Raw genomic sequence first — 12,495 nt, forward strand, 5'->3', positions numbered from 1 at the left:
CTTGCGGCCTGATCCCCAAATAAAGGATATCGCCAGAGAATCTAACTCCCTAAAGAGAACACAAGGAATTTTAATGGGCAGAGTCATAAAATAATAGCGGAGTCGGGGTAGCACGACCATTTTTAACAGCGTAACCCTCCCCATCACTGATAGAGAGTGCTCCAGAAGTCAATAATTTGTTTCAGGGAGTTAAGCGCTCGCCTAATGTTGCCCTCTAGCACGCCTGAGGAGGCATGGTAAATTCTCGCCCCCAGATATGTTATGCAGTTTGGCTCCCAGTGTAACGTGCCCAACTCCGAAGGAGGAGGGATGCCCCGGCAAACCGGGAACAGACTGGTTTTTGTCCAGTTAACCCTCAGGCCTAACATATCGCTTGAATATTTCCAGCAACTGCTGGGGTCCTCGTATGTCCTTGTTACTATCCTGAAGAAACAGCAGGAGATCATCAGCGTAAAGAGCAATATATTGACATTCAGTCATCACCCTGGGGCCCTGATAATCACAGCCCTGGCAGGCTCGGACTGCAATGGGTTCCATCGCAAGAGCAAACAGTAACGGGGATGAGGCACCCTTTGCAGGTGCCGCGCTCTATAACATAACTTGGTGAAATGTGTTTGCCCATCCTAACTCTAGCGCCATAAGATGCGTAGAGCAATTGTACCCAGTGTAAGAACCCGTCTCCCAGCCTGAAATGCATTATCAACTGAGACAGATAGTTCCATTCCAGGCTGTTGAAATCCTTGTTGGCATCTACTGACAAAATCGCGGCATGGGGAGCCGTAACAGGAGCTCTTTCTAACAGCAATAGCAGTCGACGGATGTTCGGTGCTGTGTTGCGGCCCGGAATGAAACCTGATTGGCCCCCATTTATCAACAGAGGCATATAGTGAATAAGACTGGCGGCAAGTATTCTACTAAGAATTTTGTAGTCTGCGTTCAGAATTGAACGGGGCGATATGCCTTTGTCATAGGATTGATTTTGCAGGTTTCAGTAGCTGAACTATTAGGGCCTCTCTGGTGGGAGGACCTTTAACCCCTTAGCTTCATTGTACAGCTCCACTAATTTATGTGCTAGCTGCTCCATGAAGGTAGTGTACAACTCTTTCAGGAAGCCATCAGTGCCCGGGATTTTTCCCTGCGCCATATGCTTAATGGCTGCCTTCCCCTCACAGCCCCTGGACCTCGCCTCGTCCCCAGTACTGGGGGCCACATAGGATATCCACCAAGAGGGGAGGTGCTGCTGGCCCGCTCCTCATCCTGGCCGCCTTGTCTCCCGGGCCGGGGCCCTCTGAGAATGGCTGCCGCTGGGCCGCCGCATCTCCGACAGTGCCGCTCCTGGGTTTTCAGCGGGCTGCTCCCTCATCGGCACCTGGGCCCTCTCCGAGGGATTTCCGCAGGACTTGTGTGCTGCTCCAGCTGCGATGGGAGGCAGGATCACTGGAGTTGACCAGCAGGCTGCGGCAGAGCTGGGAATTACTTGTCCGCTCTCTCCGCCATCTTGGCCACGCCTCTAAACCAAGGCTTGTTGTTAACCTGCTGTTGCCCACCTTGCATCCCACTAGTTATCACCACCATTTGTAGACTCTGTGTTCTTGTCTGGGCAGATTTAATTTTCATCACCATCTATTTCTCCTTCAACTTTTTCTGCTTCAATTCAGTTTCATCACTACACTACCTAGTATACTGCAGTACTTCATCATTTGGTTTATTCTGACAACAAATCAAATGATTCTGAAACATGTTGCCAATTTCAGGTTTCAATCCTTGCACAGATCTAAACACAAAATGACTCGTCTTTCGGCTCAATAACTTTTGACCAACTATGGTGTTTGAAAGCATGCAACAATCTCTCATAATAAGCATGAATCTACTTCTTCGTTTCCTGGCCTGTCCTGTCAATCTTTTGCCAATCAACATCTTTTGGGGAAACATTGTTTTTCAGAAACTCAATCACCTTGTAACACCCTTTCATCACCTCTTCAGGCGGCATACCTGTTGCTGGATCTCTAGGCGGTTCATGAGTTGTCCGGTCAACACTCCTCTTGCACTTAACCCATAAATCGACTGGAACCACAATGTCAAAGTATTCAAATCTTCCCAAAGCCACTTTGAAAGTTTCACAAACCTCTCTGTTTGCTTATACCACTCTACTGGTTTCTTCCTCAATCTCGGGAAGTCATTTGTGAATGACAAAATGTCACTTCTGCGCCATGAGACATGTACATAACCTCCACCTGGAATCTCCCTTATTGGTAGCATCTTTGCATTGTCATCAGCTTGAATTGCTGCATCCAGGAGCATATTCTGCTTTGCTTTCGTTTGTACTCTTTTCTTTGCTCATCTTCGTTCCTATTTATCTAATGCTCCCCATGTCCGAATGTTCATGATTAATTCTTAATTGTGCGTTCTCATTCCACGTGATCTTATGTTTGCAATATCTTTGGTACTAAATTCTAATCTGTAACTCCTTCTCAAAGGCTTTGATTTCTCTAAGTCCACATCATATTTTTCAGCCAATTCTACTAATTTCTCATATGTCAGCCCTACATGGTGCGTAACATCCTTGCACATGAAGCACAATTCGTCTTCATTGTAAGTATTCAGTCTTTACAGCTCAAGTGTTCCCTCAATTAATTCATTTAATTCTACTTTTTATCTGGGCACATTCACTGCTCTATCTTTTTCTGGGGTCTCTTTTGTTCTGACACCGCAATTTGCTGTACCCGTTGTGTCTCTTTCACTCACATTTTCCAACCACTTATTTAACTGTTGTGCTGAAAAACCTTGCAAACTCCTCTGTGTCTCATTTTGCAGGGTATTGGAATGCATACTGGCAGTGTGGTCTGGTGTGAGCATGTCTACCATCGGTCCTGTGTGATTTAGCATCAGATTCGAATTTTCAGTTTGTGTAGGGGTTAAAGTTGGGACAAACTAAGCCAATCTCTCCAGATCTGAATTAATTGAATATACTGATCTCTGCATATAACCTGGTGATACTCCTGCAGACATGAGATTTGGAGTCTGGAGGTGACTTACAGAATTATCCGAAGCATACGATGGCACAACTGGACCTATGGTTACAGGGACCATCAGGGCATCAGGTTGTGTCAAACTTGTCTGACTCTGAGGACTTGACAAGTGTAATGTTAAAGCCAATAGTGCAACATGCTGGCTAGAACTTTCCCTGTACATGTAGCAGATGTGTACCCCGTGTGATAGATCCAGATACACAATGCTGTTCCCAGTAGAAGACATCAGCTTTGATATGGTCTTCTATAAAATACCTAAAGTAACCACATCTCAGTAACAAGGATGTTAACCCACTGGACTATCTAACCTATAGTGTAACCTGATACCTGCAGGAAACAAACTGCAATCCACAGTGCAGGCACCTTCATCCTACTAGCTGTTTGAGCAGCCAATACATTTGGCAAGCATCATTATTTGTGAGTAGCCCAGTAGCTCAATGCACATATACCAGAGATCTGTGGGCAAACAGCAGGAGACAGAATCGAACATTGGTGTGGCCTACTTAGCTTTACATCCTCTGTAGTCGATAAGTTGGGTAAATGTACAGTTTATCATTGATAATGCTACTAAGCTGCAAGACTGGTAACAAGCACCGTGTGTGGAAACACAACCATATATATGTTATGTTATATTGATTGGTATAGTGCACAAATCACCCAAGAGGGCATCCAGGTGCTTGTGGTCCGTGCACATTTATCCATAGGTAGCTACGGTGTATGCAAAGATGTCCCTTTTTCACATGGGCGAGGCCTGATGTGGGGACCCTTGGCCATCAGTGGGTTAAATGTCTCAGAGGGACATCAGCATGTGTCACACTACAAGTGCATCCACGTGAGAAGGGGATGCCACCGCAATTAAAAACATTATCATTTACATTCTTTTCTCGATTGTGGTCTAATTATGATTTCTCGTTAGCCGCAGAAACGCGTTGTTCAGTAATTCTTTCTTTCTTTTTTTTTTACCCAACCGAGGAATTATTATAAAAATAATTACTTTTGGCACTGTGTGGTGTGATTAATGCGCTTCCATCTCCGAACCCTGGCATAGAACGTGCCACACAATGCACAAAGAGCGCTGCATAGCAACCTCTCCCCCCGCTCTTCACCTGGGCGTCTCCCATGCACACTGTCACAGGAGCTGTAATTAATTGTGCGAGTAAGAGCTTTTTCTTTTAATTAAAAAAGTGCTTGTTTGGAAAAAAATAGTTCAATTATCTCAATTTTCATTCCTTATTGTCTGTTTTAATCAATCGCTTGTTTATGAAACAGGGGAGCCGAGGAGCACACCTGTCTCTCTGGCAGGCAGCCAAGGCAGCTCCTCTCCCTTGAGTTTCTTGCTGCAGGTTTTGAATACTGTGCATAAAAGGTGCAGATTATACCACCGGAGATTAGGCACGTGGTCGTGGTTTAAAATCCACATAGAGGCTCATTTCCGATTTATGTTCCCCCTTCTTGTGAATAATGTTGGTGGGGGTTACAGACGGTAATGTTTGTGACAAATGAAAAAACTCAGATGTGATGACTTATGGGCCCTTGTGAGCCTTGGCATGGCAGAGGTTGATGATGGGCATCGGAGGGGTGTCATTGCTTAATTTGTGCCGGTGGCCGCAGGTGTTGGGCGCTCATTTCTATGGCCTTTGTTTCTTATTCATCCTCAGACCTTGAATCAGAACTAGAGAGAAAGGCACAAAATGGAGACAGAAGGCGGAAGAGAACGATTAGAAACCTTGACAAAGGAAGCAGGAAAGGTTGAAAAACAACCTGCAAGAGTGAGATAGAGGGACGGCGAGTGTAGAGTGGAGAAGAAGGACACGTGAGGTAGACTGGAGAGTGGCAGCCTTGGCGTATGGCAAGCCTCATATTCGGCAGCACAGGTGGTAGGCTCCTAAGAAAATCCATGGGCTCCTGGGCTTTCTTTTTCTTACAAATTGCTTTAAGGAGGGGCCTGTTGGGCACTGCAGCGCCCGCCCAAAGAGGAGCTGCCCAGTGATGAAGCTTGCCACCAGATAAGGTGGCTGAGGGCTCTTGTTCCTGAATATTTATATTCCACCAACCATATTTCTTTGGAGAAGCACTAGTGGTGTTTCACCTAGGGGTAGTATTAAGAACTATACCGTACCGGACAGTACCGGCCCGCTTAAAGCCCTGTGCATTCTCCTTGTGTTTAGTATTATGAGTCTGGTGCGTCATAATACGGTTTGATTCTGGGCAGAAGGGTAAGAGAGACAGGGTCCAGTTAGTAGTGGTGAAATATCTGTTGGCTTCCGCTGGTGACTGAAGGGCAGTGTGAGGCTGTTTTGGAGGGCATGTAATCTGTCAGTGTGATTGGCTGGGTTGATGATGGCGTGTGCCTCAAGTCAGCCTGGCCTGAGTGTACCAGAAGGGAGAGTCAGTATGGTGAGGTGGAAAGTGCAACAGGCGCTCTAACGGCCGCCCAGGGTGTGTTTTCTTCAGACTCATCAGCCTGAAAGACGGTTACCCATTGCCGTGACAGATTCAAGGGAGGGAGGTCCTAGACTTTGGCGGGGGAGACTAACTCCATTATTATGAGTTTGGCGGGCAGAAAAGGCCGCCCACCAAACTCCTGCACTCAGTCACCACCAGTGCGGTGACCTTCCCGCAGCCCCATTACAAGATTTCTGCTGGTTCAGCGGGCGGAAACAGAGCCCTCAACATTGATGCCAGCTCATAATCGAGCCGGTGGCAATGTTGCGCTGCGTCGGGTGCAACAGCACCCGTTGATCTTTTCACTGTCTGCTAAGCAGGGCTGTCCTTGGGGGCCCCTGCACTGCCTATGCCATGGGCAGTGCAGGCCCCCCCATGGGGCCCCTGCACCCCATCTCTGCCATCTTTTACATGGCAGTGGGACCACCATGCAAAAGCTGGCGGAGAGGGGACTCGTAATCCCCAGGGCGGCACTGCATGCAGCGCTGCCCTGGTGGATAAGGACTGCCGGCACCACCAGCCCTTCCTTTGGAGGGAAACTGGCGGTGCCGGCGGTCCGACCGTGGCACTTTCGCCTTGGTCATAATATGGCAGTCTGACCGCAGCCAGACTCGTAATGAGCCTCGGTCTTCCTGATCTACGTGTTGCCAGTCATCTTGGCTGTCCCTGGTCCCTCTTCAGCCTTGACTCTTGAGCAGTGGTTTTTAATGTAGTGGATCATTTCACAACTCATGTCGATATAAATGTAAATGTAAATTAGCACTTGTATAGCGCACTACTCACCCGTTAGGGTCTCAAGGCGCTGTACTCATACCGCTATGGAACCCCTCCTGGCTTTTCCCTGTGAGGCGCCCACTCCTGAGCACCCCCAGGGTGAAGCCAGGCATCCAAGCGCTGTTGGGGCCGTTGTGGAGATTAAGCAAGCTATTGCCCAGAGTTGCAGAGTGGGACCCATGAATTAGATTAGGCACCGAGGCGAGAATTATCTGGTCAAGGGGAATTGAGCCCAAGACCTGCCGAAGCGGGACTTGAACCCTGGTCTTGAGCCAGAGCTCTGCTTCAGGGTCTGCCGCTCTAACCATTGAGCCACACTTCTCCACACAGCCACACTTCTCCACACAATATATATAAAAAGGGAAAAATAAAGCGTCCATGTCATTTTCGAGGCATGCACGTGTGTGGTTTGCACATCTACAAATTTACACCAGCAACCGCGTCATTGGCTTGTTTTTTGAAAACGTATTTAGCCATGTTGTACAGCATCAGGGGTGCTATACAGCATCTCCCAAAAAACAATGGCAAAGCCAATAGAGCCCAAAGGCGCAACCGATTGGCTTTTCCAATACTTGGGTAAATTACTCTTCCACATGTCCCATGGGTGTCAGCCTGAAACATGTTTAAACACGTTCAAAGCAGCAACTGTGGTTATGGCTTGTGAACTGCTGCATCAGTGTAACAGGCATCAGTCTGAGGCATGCATTTGCAAAGGTTTAGTAACTGGAGCTAATAGGAGTTTGTGGGGCTTGGGCATGTCCTATCAACTGCTCCAGCTGTCCATCAGACCCATCTACTGTATCATTGGTGGTGTGCTGTACCCGGTGTATAATTAGGTGTGGATTATGAATACCAATATAAGCCAGTTATGGCAGGCTGCATTCCGTAATTAATTATTCTTTTGCAACGTCCTAACCCATTCCTCAGTTAGGGACTGAATAATGATTTTATATTCCTTTTCCCACATAAGACAGGCCAAGTAACGCGGGTCAATGAGGCTTCTGAAATGTGATGCTGCCAGGCATGGGAGTGACCGAGGGCACCCTTAAAGCTGTGGGTGATTTGTGTTAGGATTCTAGGTGGGCCCTTTGGTCACTAAAAAATGCAGCGGGAGGGACAAAGTGATGCCACAAATACCCCAGAGACTCCCTTGACCTCAGCCTAATGGGGAAGGAGTCTCCTCTGTAAATATAGTGATGGCACGCCTTCCACCCTCGTCCTCGCCCGAGGTGGCCCTGACATGAAGACCTGATATAAAGGTCTTATGCCTTCTCGGACACATCACAGATGATGCCAGGTAAGGGAGTGAATAAGGGTGTGCATGAGGTAGTTTCCTAGCACTTTACGGAGGATGTTTTGGTATGAGAGTCCTGGTTGAACACCAGTCACCAAGGTCATTGTTGCCAATAACGCCCGAGGGATCACCCAAATCGGACAAGTGAAGGAGGAGGTGTGCAGACTGTCCCAAAATACACAATGATGGTAGTATCTAAGCAGGGGTGACCCCTCATAAGAGCAGAGGCGCGTTGCCCCGCTAACAAAGTGCCCCCAGAATGGAAAAATAAAATGGTAATAAACCTGGTTCATTACCGTTTTATTTTTCAGCATCCCGTATTGAACCGAGTGTCAGGATGGGGTGGGGCAATTGCTGCCGAGTGTCAGCAGGGAGCTCTGCACTTGTTTTAAGTGTGCATGTCCCTTTGGCCAGACGTCTTGCGATGACCTGTCAGACATGCGCTCTATAAACTTCTCTTACCTAGCAGTCTTAAGACTGCTGGCTTAGAGAAAGCCCAGGCCTCTAGCGCTTTTGCGAGCACTGAGAGAGGCCGCTCCCACCAATCCTGATGCTGCTTTCATGCTGGTTGCCAGCATGAAAGCAGGTCCAGGATTGGCTTGTGGAGTTTCCTGGGTCCCGCTGCACATCGCAGCCAGGAGACGACAACGAAAGGAGAGAAGATTGTCCTCAGGTAAGTGCCTTTTTTAAACTTTATTAATATTGTACCCCCACCTCCCATTGCAAATAAGAGCCAGCCACCACTGTATATAAGAATCAAACTTTGGACTGCTTCATCGAGGAAAGCCTGGTCTCTTCTGGAAAACATGTGGACCAAAGTATAGACATCAGATAGAAAGGTCTAGGACATAGCCTGCAATGGTGGGTGTGGTCAGTGGAATTTAGAGATTTGGCAGGGGTACAAGGACACCTGTCACTTTTGTTGTGGTATCATTTTATTTAAAGTGTGGGTTATCCCTACTGGCAGGCACTGACCGGATGTGAGTTGTTTCACTCCTTCAGCAGGGCAGCGACATAGCTGCCAAGGGACCCCATGTCATGCTTCACACATCGAGCCGGGTTTGACATTTTGCCTATAATACTTTGCAGCGTGGGATGTTTAGGCACAGACTAATAATGGTAAAAGGGAAGGTGCAAGTCTCAGAATGCATTGTGCTATAAAGTAAAAGGCCAGGACTGGCCAAAAATGTCAGAACTCAAGTGGAGCCAATGATCAGCCATGCTGTAGCACTTTCAATGGGAAAGTGCCAGCACTTCCTAATCAGAGGCAGCTGCTCTTCCGCAGTGAATACATACATTTTAATGTTGCCATTACGCCCAGTGTTTAACATGAATCTTTAAAAGGAGTTCCAAAGTTGGCACATACATCATAACAAGCGACAATCTCATTCCTTTCTAGCGCAGGGAACTGTGTAGCACATTTGCATCTTTATGGAAATTTACAGTGGTTTCTGCAAGCAGACAGTTCATAATGCAACTGAATGAACCAAAGATAATTCACTTTTGCTGTTGCGCTTCAGAATCAGATACATCCCACTGGACTCTTCGGTGGTCCTCAAATGCATCTTGACTTCATTGATTATACTATGCAGCATCACAGTTACACCTAGCAAGTTTGTACCGCATAGCTAGCGCCTGTTGTCATCACATGGGGAGTTTTTGCCTTTTAGAAAATAAGAGTATAAAGCGAACCGCAGGAATCTGAAAAAATGTGACGACTGAAGAGTAAAATATACCACAAATCCCATAAAGCTGGTGGTCAGAAATTGGGTTGGTATTTGAGAAGGTGTGTCTCTTACCAATGCAGCTTTTTTAATCCCTTTCTTATGTTCAATATGCCATAAAATGCAAAGCAATGCTTATAATCTTCGGCAGAAGGTTTCTGGCAAACAGTCAAAATGACAATTCACAGTTGATAGGGACCTAAGTGTGATTTAGGGCCAACTACAAAGGAGTAGAGGTTGGAAACACCACACGAGTTGTCTTCGTTAAAGTTTTTATCTTAGAACATGGTCACTGAAACGTCAAGATCCTTCTCCAAGACAAGGTCAATGGCTGAAGCTGGCAGGGATTCCTCGAAGTCAGATACATCACTGTTGAGCTCCTGCCAATCATTGGTTTAATGCCAAAAGCTCTAAGCTGTACAAAGCAAGATCTTATAGCTAAGTAAGTCACTTCATTGCAGGGATGGATATTCTGCCTACTCTCAGTCCAAGGCTTTACCTTAGAATCCCCCAGTTTACAGACACTTTCACTGTGAGGTCTCGCTGACAAACCTCTGAGTTGGGCAGGCCGCCACAAGGCCAGATGCCTTCACTGTAATGTCCCACTGAAAAAGCTCTTGAGTTGGAGGAACCTGGTTTTCTTGTCCTCCGTGGGTGCGACTACCCAGGATATGCAGCAGCAGATGGTCCTGCTCCTCTGGAGGGTGAAACTTTGTACATCCAAATTTTCTCCTACCGCTTGGGAAAGTTCCTTGTGGTCAGTCCTGGAGCCCCCAGGACCTCTGAATAGGCTTCTAAGCACCAGGTGTATCTACCAGGGCTCCTGCAGTCCCCAGCACTCAGTGGTCAACTGAGTCAGCAGTTCTTCTGCTTTTTTTATCCCTGAAGCAGACAAACAAGTGGTCAGCCACCTGACCCGTGAAGGATCTTGGAATGAATAGAGCAGCCCAATTGGGCATGTCCAAATCAAAAGAGGTAGCGTCAGGGCTCTCTTTTCTTTATCTTCCTGTTCCTGCCTCCTCCCACATAGGGAATTCCTGCCTTCCTGGATCCAGAGGCCAGGTTGCTGTCCACTAGCAGCTAGGGCTGTTGACTCCAGCCATGAACGAGTCTTGGCATCTGGACATGTGATGGGTGGAAGAACTGGTTTTTGGGACGGTTTTGGCCCAGGCAGCGCAAAAGTGCATTTTACTAAAGTTACTTTTCCACTAAAGTTATCAAAATTCTTATTTTGCTATCAAGTCAGGTTTTGAAAATAATGTATTTTCCAAGCATTTATCCAAGAGAAGATGTTAAGTAAATATTTTAATCACACACAGGCCTCCCTATGGACAATTTAAACATAGACCTCCACAGTGAAAATAGTTTTCAGGCCGTCAGTCACTGTGAGGGCACCTATTTCAAATCTATAGTGTGGCACCTTTTATATATATGGTAGGCACCCTACCCTGTGTTCTTACAAGGCACAATTTAGTGGAGACCTATTAATAAATACAAATAGGCTTATTACTTGGGAAAGATACTTTTCCTTGCCATGTTTTATTGCAGTGCTTTTAAAATGCTTCTTCACAGTGGTGTTCCTTGAAGCAGTTTATTTTTGTCATATGTGTTGTCACATGTTGCCCACTTTTAACTCCCATGCCCACAGTGCATATTTTGTTCCATTTACTATGGCCTTAAAAGAATTGTAAGGAAATTTACGTGAGTCAGACCTGGTAATACAATGCACACATAGTCCATATGTTAGGGGTAAAGCACCCGCGCTCTATTACTGTTTGCCAGTGCTATAATTCACAGAGACTTACAGCTAGCAAAACCGGACAAGAAAAACATAAGAGACCACGAAACAAAATCATATTATTTCTTAAACTAGTTTATAAAAATTCGAAAAGTGTTAAACAAGACCATGACTGTGTTCTTGTTGCAAGCTTCCCATATTAGGAGTATGCAATGACTGTGCTCTTGTTGCAAGCTTCTCTTATTAGGAGTATACAATGAGGGACCTACAGACACCGTCTTAAAAGTTACTAAAGTTTTGCTTTTTTCAAGGTAGGACAAAACTCTCAAAGATACATATTTTGCTCTTCACCTTGCACAATATAGTGGGAGGCGGCTATATATCTTCCCCTGAATACTTATTGAACTAACTAACAGCATCATGGACTTCCTAAATTCCTGGAACTCCAGTTTCCTGTTCACCTGCCTTATTATTCTTTGCCTTCCGTGTCCTACCTGTTCTTTAGCCAGCATGATGCCTTTGGCAGGCTGACCTACTTCCTACAGCCCTTTTTATGTCTCTGGCAAACCGAACCAACATTAGAGAAGTGTTTACCAGCTTTCATCCTCCTGGCGCTTTAAGGGGCTATTGCTTCAATGTTGATCTCCAACAATGTTCAAACAGTTTAGAATTATTAGGACCTCTGTCCACCTCTGCTTGAAAAAAGCCACACGGTATACAACTAAATTCCCTTATTGAAATGAAGGCTATCTTGAGGAGCTATCGGTCAGCCAATGGGAAGTTGGAGCATAGTGACGTACGTATCGTGTGTTCTGTATCCCAGGGAGCCCTGCGTGAAGAGGGATGTCACCAGCCCCGGATAAAAGGGATGCCGCCAGCAACGGGCGAGGGATTTCCACACACCCCAGGAGGAACAAGGTGGATCCCACCAACCTCAGGTGAAGGGGAATCCTGCAAGCCTCAGGTGAAGGGGGATTCCACCAGTCTCAGGGGAAGAGGGATCCAACCAGTCCCAGGGGAAGAGGGAGGCTGCTTTGGAACAGGACCTGCTTCACAGAAGAACTGCGACTAGAGCTAAAAAAGGGAAAACATAAATTGAAAGTAGAAATGGTTCTGAAGGCTAACGAGGCCAGGATAGAAGACTCCATACCTCCTCCGCCCTGCAGGAGGGCACAGGGTGAGTCATCTGTGTACGTACGTAACCCAGTATAATGGCATTTCAAGGTGGTGGGAGGTAATTAGCAGCACCTTTGGTTGCTGAAGCATAACATGGAATGTGTGATGTTGAATCACGGTGAAAATAAAGGCGAGCTTGACAGAAACAGACCTGTTTCCTGCTAAATTTATTCTGTGGATTTCTGAACTTTCTGCTGCAAATCAGCTGGTATAACAAAGGCACACTGGACTGTGATGTGATGCAGCCCCTTCAGCCTTTTAAAAAAACAGCCATCCCTGGGCGATGGGGTGCCCGGGGCCAATTAAAGGGTAGGG

At 46.6% G+C, this 12,495-nt stretch overlaps 1 protein-coding gene across 1 annotated transcript in view; it reads left to right on the forward strand.

Annotated features, from left to right (window-relative positions):
- Positions 1 to 12,495, forward strand: part of LRRC75A (leucine rich repeat containing 75A) — an 805,747-nt gene that overhangs the window by 695,210 nt on the left and 98,042 nt on the right. The window lies entirely within an intron of this gene.

This window comes from Pleurodeles waltl, chromosome 3_2 (genome assembly GCF_031143425.1).
Source record: "Pleurodeles waltl isolate 20211129_DDA chromosome 3_2, aPleWal1.hap1.20221129, whole genome shotgun sequence".
NCBI classification, from domain to species: domain Eukaryota; kingdom Metazoa; phylum Chordata; class Amphibia; order Caudata; family Salamandridae; genus Pleurodeles; species Pleurodeles waltl.